Source organism: Chelonia mydas, chromosome 7 (genome assembly GCF_015237465.2).
Source record: "Chelonia mydas isolate rCheMyd1 chromosome 7, rCheMyd1.pri.v2, whole genome shotgun sequence".
Taxonomy (NCBI): Eukaryota; Metazoa; Chordata; order Testudines; family Cheloniidae; genus Chelonia; species Chelonia mydas.
The window spans coordinates 51,852,861-51,860,730 of record NC_057853.1 but is presented as its reverse complement, the minus strand read 5'-3'; the positions used below and the strand labels follow the sequence as shown (position 1 = coordinate 51,860,730).

Below are 7,870 nucleotides of genomic sequence, written 5' to 3'. Positions count from 1 at the left end.
GTCAATTGGCTGCACTTCACTGGATGCTTCACAATTATGTTATAGAACAGTTTGCTGTTGATAAATTCATGATCCCATTAAACCAGTGGCAGATTAGCCACTGGGCCAATGGGGCCCATGCCCAGGGGTCCCGGCCAACCGGAGGGGCCCTTGAAAAATGGCCTCTCCCTGCTCCGCCCACCTGACACTCCTGCCGGGGAGCAGGCTCAGGGTGCGGGGACTTGTCCCAATGCTTCTGTCGGGGAGCGGGGTCAGGGGCCTCCCCTGCCTGCCCGGCACTCCTGACCCCACTCGTCAGCGGGAGCACCGGGCAGGCAGAGTGGGGGAAGCCCCCATGCCCTGCTTCTGGGCAGGAGCACCGGGCGGGAGCTGGGGGGGGACTGCAGGCGGAAGGGGTGTGGAGGGGTCTCCATTTGCCTTGTCCCAGAGCCCCATAAAACTGTAATCTGCCTCTGCATTAAACTATATATAAAAAGCAGAAATTCATAAACATTAGTGATGGCCTGCTACTAACACAGTCATCCTCAATATTTTTTTTTTTAATTGGCAGCAGTGATAGCAGAATCTCATCCTTGCCATGCCAGCTGGAGATAGCATATTTGCTGCTATTTGTGATACCTATTAAACTGGCAGTCACAAGATAGATGAGGAAATGTAAAAGATCCACTAACACCTTGTCTCATTTGAGCCACAGCCACTCCACCTTGTGACTGAAACACTTGCAGAGCTCGAATGCAGAGCTCCTCTTATTTATACAGCCACATTTGACAGGCAACATTTGTCTAGTGTAGAGGGCTCTGGACTGGGAATGAGGAGATCTAGAATCACAGAGTCGTAGAATCATAGAATCGCAGAATATCAGGGTTGGAAGGAATCTCAGGAGGTCATCTAGTCCAACCCCCTGCTCAAAGCAGGACCGATCCCCAATTAAATCATCCCAGCCAGGGCTTTGTCAAGCCTGACCTTAAAAACTTCTAAGGAAGGAGATTCCACCACCTCCCTAGGTAACACATTCCAGTGTTTTACCACCCTCCTAGTGAAAAAGTTTTTCCTAATATCCAACCTAAATCTCCCCCACAGCAACTTGAGACCATTACTCCTTGTTTTCTCATCTGCTACCACTGAGAACAGTCTAGATCCATCCTCTTTGGAACCCCCTTTCAGGTAGTTAAAAGCAGCTATCAAATCCCCCCTCATTCTTCTCTTCTGCAGACTAAACAATCCTAGTTCCCTCAGCCTCTTCTCATAAGTCATGTGTTCCAGTCCCCTAATCATTTTTGTTGCCCTCCGCTGGACTCTTTCCAATTTTTCCACATCCTTCTTGTAGTGTGGGGCCCAAAACTGGACACAGTACTCCAGATGAGGCCTCACCAATGTCGAATAGAGGGGAACGATCACGTCCCTCGATCTGCTGGCAATGCCCCTACTTATACATCCCAAAATGCCATTGGCCTTCTTGGCAACAAGGGCACACTGGAAGGGACTTCGAGAGGTCATTAGTCCAATCCTGTGCACTCATGGTAGGACTAAATATTATCTAGACCCTCCTGACAGATGTTTGTCTAACCTGCTCTTAAAAGTCCCTAGTGATTAGGGTGACCATACGTCCCGTTTTGGCTGGGATGTTCCCTTTTTTAAGCCCTGTCCTGGCCGTCCTGTCTTTTTTTCCCAAAAGAAGGCATTTGTCCTGTTTGATCTTGCTGACTTGATCAGTTGGCAAGACAAACAAGACAAATGCCCACTTTTGTCAAAAAAGTGGGGTGCAGTGCGGAGCGGGCAAATGGAGATGCACGGCTGGGGTCGGGGGGGAAGCAGTGTTCAGCAACAGCATGGGGGGGCCCTGCAGGGTTCCAGTAATCGTCAACAGCATCAGGGCAGGGGGCCTCTGGTGAGTGGCTGGGGGTGTCCTGTTTTCTCTTTGGGAAATATGGACACCCTACCAATGATAGCAATTCCACACCTCCCTGGGGGAAATTTCTTCTGGTGCTTAACCACTCTGACAGCTAGGAAGTTTTTCCTAATGTCCAACCTAACCCGCACTTGCTGCAATTTAAGCCCATTGCTTCTTGTCCTATCCTCAGAGGTTAAGAAGAACAATTTTTCTCCCTCCTCCTTGTAACAACCTTTTATGTACTTGAAAACTGTTATCATGTCCCCTCTCAGTCTTCTCTTTTCCAGACTAAACAAGCCCAATATTTTCAATCTTCCCTCATAGGTCATGTTTTCTAGACCTTTAATAATTTTTGTTGCTCTTCTCTGGACTTTCTCCAATTTGTCCTCATCTTTCCTGAAATGTGGCACCCAGAACTGGACACAATACTCCAGCTGAGGCCTAATCAGCGCGGAGTAGAGCAGAAGAATTACTTTTTGCATCTAGCTTACAACGCTCCTGCTAATACATCCCAGCATGATGTTCGCTTTTTTTGCAACAGTGTTACACTGTTGACTCATATTAAGCTTATGGTCCACTATGACCCCCAGATCCCTTTCCGTAGTACTCCTTCCTAGGCAGTCATTTCCCATTTTGTATATGTGCAACTGATTGTTCCTTCCTAAGTGGAGTACTTTGCATTTGTCCTTATTGAAATTCATTCTATTTACTTCAGATCATTTCTCCAGTTTGTCCAGATCATTTTTAATTTTAATCCTATCCTCCAAAGCATTTGCAATCCCTCCCAGCTTGGTATCATCTGCAAACTTTATAAGTTTACTCTCTATGCCATTATCTAAATCACTGATGAAGATATAGAACAGAACCGGACCCAGAACTGATTCCTGCGGCACCCCGCTTGTCATGCCCTTCCAGCGTTGCTGCGAACCACTGATAACTACTCTCTGGGAACAGTTATCCAACCAGTTATGCATCCACGTTATAGTAGCACCATCTAGGTTGTATTTTCCTAGTTTGTTTATGAGAAGGTCATGCGAGACCGTATCAAAAGCTTTACTAAAGTCAAGATATACCATGTCTATCACTTCCTCCCTATCCACAAGGCTTGTTACCCTGTCAAAGAAAGCTATCAGGTTGGTTTGACACGATTTGTTCTTGACAAATCCATGCTGACTGTTACTTATCACCTTATTATCTTCTAGGTGTTTGTAAATTGATTGCTTAATTATTTGCTCCGTTATCTTTCCGGGTACAGAAGTTAAGCTGACTGGTCTGTAATTCCCCAGGTTGTCCTTATTTCCCTTTTTATAGATTGGCACTATATTTGCCCTTTTCCAGTTGTCTGGAATCTCTCCCGTCTTCAATGACTTTTCAAAGATAATCGCTAATGGCTCAGATATCTCCACAGTCAGCTCCATTCGACTCTGCCATTATCCTGCTGGGGGACCCTGGGAAATCATTTATCCCCTTTGTGTCTGTTTCCCCCGCCACCTTTTGTTGGTGCTGTCCAATTACAATGTAGGCCCTTCATGGCAGGGCCTGTCTGTTGCTGTGTGTACAACATATAAATGGCAATAACTGTCTCTCTGGTTTTAAAGAGCTCCTTAACGTTTTCTGTCTTTAAAAGCTTGTTGAATGGCCTCTGGCCCTATTCTTAGTCCCTTCGGATTCCTTTCTCTCCTATTCTAAAACTGGCCTCCTCATTTGCGGTGTGTTCGTATTTGATTATGTTTTCATTGCATTGCATTTGCTTTGATTTTTGCAGCACAGTGTCCCAAGCACTTTGGCAGGCAGGCGCTGTACAAATAACAGTATTATGTCAACCAGGATCAGCCTCTCGCATGCTTTACCTTGGAAACAATGCAAAACTCTTACATTTCTTTAACGTGGTGCTCTGGTTCTGGTGCTGGAGGCTGTGTGTAGACCTTTGCGTCCCCCTGCAGGCTCCAGGTCTGAGCTCACTCATGGTGTTTGTCACTGCTGCCCGTAATGGTATTGGAAGCTGTACTGCCTGTTTGATGGCTGCTCGAGGAGATCAAACTGTGGAGTGACGAAAATTAATGTGAGAATAAAGAAGTGTTGAACTGACAAATGCATACCCAGTTGATCAGCTGTGCCTAGTTGAATCTACCTAGGTTAGAGGATGTAGACCTTCAGGTGGACTCACTGGATCACGTTAGGCCAGTGGTTTTCAACCTGTTCCCCGCGGACCCTTGCAGGTCCAGAAACTCTGTCTAAGATTTCCGAAAGTGTCTGCACCTCCGTTTGAAATGTTTTGGTGTGCCGCAAGTTAAAAAAGGTTGAAAACCCCCACTGTATTAGGCCATTGATTAAAACGGGATGACCCTGTATAATAAGGAATTTCCTCCCTTCACTCTCTCCTTTCATTCTCTTCAGATGTTCTGAGTGTCTGCCCAGTGAAGAGTTTTTTAAATGATATTTTAACTTTATCTGGCACCTCAAAGTGGTGCCAGGCAAGTGATGGGCACATCTGGGGAAGGGGCATAAATGGCTCAATTCTCCAATTCTCCACATACTGGGGACTGCCAGGGGTTCAACTATCCCTTACCACAAGTTAGAGCAGCCTCAGGGAGCACCAGTGGATAATAGAAACACTGGAACACTTTGTGCTTTGGCTCAGCCCCTCTTGTTCCTGCCATGCCACCTCCCTACCCTGGAATGCCCTCTATTTTGGGGGTGGGGAAGCAGACGGGGCTGATGAATAGCTGGCTATATCAGATCTGTGCAAGCTCTGGTCTCCTCTGTGCTCGAGTGGACTTGAAGGGCTGAGCATCTGGCCCTAGATGTATTTAAATAGGGGGAAATCCTTGCTCAAAAGTGAGCATGCTAGAAGCATATTTAAAATGTTTACTCTCTCTGTTTGAATTGTTTGCAAACAGATTTGGATTTTCTCAGCTTGTTCAAATCTTTTCTTGGAGCTCTTTTTTATCTGTGTATTGTGGAGAGTTGGTGTTTTGATTGGAGACAGAGGTCTACTCACGGTATGTTTCTCTTCCCTGACTGAGCATTGCTCTTGCAGTCAGCTTTCTGGTGGTATGTGATCACAGTCGAAACAAATTACTATAAAAATTAAAAAGAATATTTGTGGAAACTTTTTTTTCTTCAGCACTCACCCATCTCTAATTACATCTACCATTCCAGGAGGATGGGGGGAGGAAAGGTTCGCAAGGGCACAGGATTGGTGTGACACTTTGGGGTTCAACCCAGACTAGTGGTTGTGTCACCGCCTGCCCTGCAGCTCTGGGTGCCTAGAATGCTGTGCTGCTATGGCTCACAGCCTGGACCCCAACAGCCAGCAGACAAGCATGCAGGTCATACCCTGGCTTCCACCGCCCAGTTACCTTTTGTAGGTAATCAGTCCTGAATTTCTCCCAAACTGTCTGCCCTGTGGTGTCCCACCCTCTCGGTGAACATTTACAGAAGTTAAGTTCACTGCTCCCTTAAAGAGACAGTACTATAATTGGGGTTAACAAACACTGTTTTAATCAAAGCACTCAGTTGGTTTATAGTAAATGTAGAACAAGTTTATTAAACAACAAATCGTAGGTTTAGGTGACACCAAGTATAAGGAATACAGGTAGAAAGGGTGACAAGCAAACAAAAGTAAAAATATGCTTCTAAGACTAAAACCTGATTTAACAAACTAGAGTCTCTTGTTCAAAGACGTGTTTCTCACCAAGTCTTTTTTACAGCACGGCTAACCTGACTCCCTGGCCAGGACCCTTCACAAAGCTCAAAGTGCTCAGTTCCTTTGTCTCTTTAGGTGAAGGGTGCCAAAACGGCTTTTTCTCTCTCCTTGTATCTTCCCAAAAGTCATTGACCCTGCTTCAAGAGGCAGGAAGGCTTCCTGGGGGTGCAGGCTCCATCCCCAGTGGCAGATTAGCCACTGGGCCAACAGGACCCATGCCCAGCCAATTGGGGGCCCAGGAAAAATGGGCACTCCTTTGCCCCAACCTGCTCCACCTGCCTGGCGCTTCTGCCAGGGAGCAGGGCCAGAACATGGGGGCTTGCCCTGCTCTGCCCGCCCACCCAGCACGGCTGCTGGGGAGCGGGGTTAGGGTGCGGGGGCTTTCCCTGCCCACCCAGTGCTCTTATCAGGAGTGGGGGAAGCCCCCTTGCCCCAACCCAGCTCCTCGGCAGGAGCGCTAGGGGTCGGGGTTGGGGGGTGTTTCAGGTCGAAGGGTTGGGGAAGGGCCCCCACTTGCTTTGTCCCAGGGCCCCATAAAACTGTAATCCACCTCTGTCCATCCCCTCTTGAGATTGTTAAATGGTTGTTTGTTCCCTCCCAGCTCTCTCGCTAGCTTTGCTTGCCTGGCATGTGAATGTGCTTTTCATTGTCTTTGGTCACACCTTGCTCCTTGCTCCATGGGAGACCCATTCCAGCAGGCGGAACCGCATTCCTGTGTCTGGAAGAGGCGTGGCTTAGGCACTGTTTGCCAAATACATGTTAAGAACATATTGCAGCACATATCTACAAAGTCCTTTGTGGGTGTACCGTACATACATCACGCTAGAATATTAACAATTCGTGGGTTACTGGCTTTCCAATGACCTATGACATGACCCCTTTTAGATACAGATTATGACAGCGGTGAGTTGGGGTACACAGAATATGTCGTTCTCGATAAGTTGCTGACCCAGAACAGTGAACCATCAGTGGGGCTCTGTATCACAGTTGGCCTAATGCTGCTGCCATTGATGCTAATGGGAGTTTTTCTACTACATTGATGGGAGCAGAGTTAGACCAAGGGTGAGTGCTTATGCAAATCCACCCTGAAACTCCATCCACATCCCAATACTTTAGAATCTGCCAGCAGCCAGTGGTGGGAAGACCTCCAAATGTGCCAACATTTGGAAGCTTAGCTGAACCTCTTTAGAATGGGAAAGAAGAACCACCCAATAACTGCTACTACTCATTGCTCTTTTTACCTCTTCCAAAGGCCCATGAGTGGCTTCCTGTGCTCCCCGTGTCCTCTCTGGCACATCCCATGCTGTATTTTGAGGTTCAAGCTTTGTTGTAAGAACCATCAGCATGGGAGAGGGTTTCTGTATGCTGTTTCCAGGTTCCAGTTTCTCTCTCCACACCCAAACCCACATCTTCTCCCGTGTGGTCAGTATCGAGCTCTCTGCTTTGAGCAGCATTTGGCAGTTGGGAATTGCACCAGGTTTAATGCCTTGCCAACCACCGGGACAGAGCGGATTGGAAGAGCAAAGGGACAGTGCCAATGACAGCCTGCCAGCTGCTCAGATCACAACAAACCCAGTGCTGTTGGACTGCGGATCACTTGACCAAAGAACATTTTCTCAGTGCGTATCAGGAGCAGTTGGTAGGATTTTTCCCCAGTATCTGGAAACAAACATTTTAAATGATGTTATATATAGTGGGAGGCTGCCTGTAAAGGGGCACAGCCCAGATTAAAACTTACCCCAGTGTAGAGCAGAAACCTATCCAGCAGACCTCACGCTGCAGGTTCCGTCTCTCTTTCTCTTTTTCTGGAACTGCTCTAATTTTGTTGGGCAGCAGTCATGGTTCTTCCAGGCTTATCTTTCAGGATGCCAGCAGGTCCTGAAATAACTCTTGCGGCCTGTAAAACATCATGTCTCCAGTCAGACAAACTCTCTGACATCCCTCTGAGAAGCTTCCTGCTGCTTCTTTGCTTTCTCTCTGTCCTCTGATTTTTTTTTCATCTGTGGCCCCCACCTCCCTTCTCCTCCCCATCATGTGTGTCCAGGGTATATCCTATGAGAACCATAGGCTAATTAGGGGAGCAGGACAAGATTTTAGGTTGACTGGCTGGTATCTATCCCAGGTCTCAAAGGGTTCTGGACCCAGATTGCTTGTTAAAAGAAATATGACTTTTTATCATTTTTATTAGAACTCTTAAAGATAAAAGCAAGGAAATTTTATCACCAAAGCTAAGTTACTGTTAATAATATTAAACTAAACTAAGAATAAAG

The 7,870-nt window shown here is 46.9% G+C and overlaps 1 long non-coding RNA gene across 1 annotated transcript in view; it reads right to left on the bottom strand.

Moving 5' to 3' along the window:
* The window catches only part of LOC119566765, a 14,929-nt gene extending 7,542 nt beyond the window's left edge, over window positions 1-7,387 (bottom strand). The window contains exons 1-3 of the long non-coding RNA XR_005226074.2: window positions 7,339-7,387; window positions 4,893-4,972; window positions 3,767-3,931 (exon numbers count right to left, since the gene is read on the bottom strand). This is a non-coding gene — a long non-coding RNA (uncharacterized LOC119566765). The remainder of the gene's footprint in view (window positions 1-3,766; window positions 3,932-4,892; window positions 4,973-7,338) is intronic.
* Window positions 7,388-7,870: the final 483 nt, after the last annotated feature.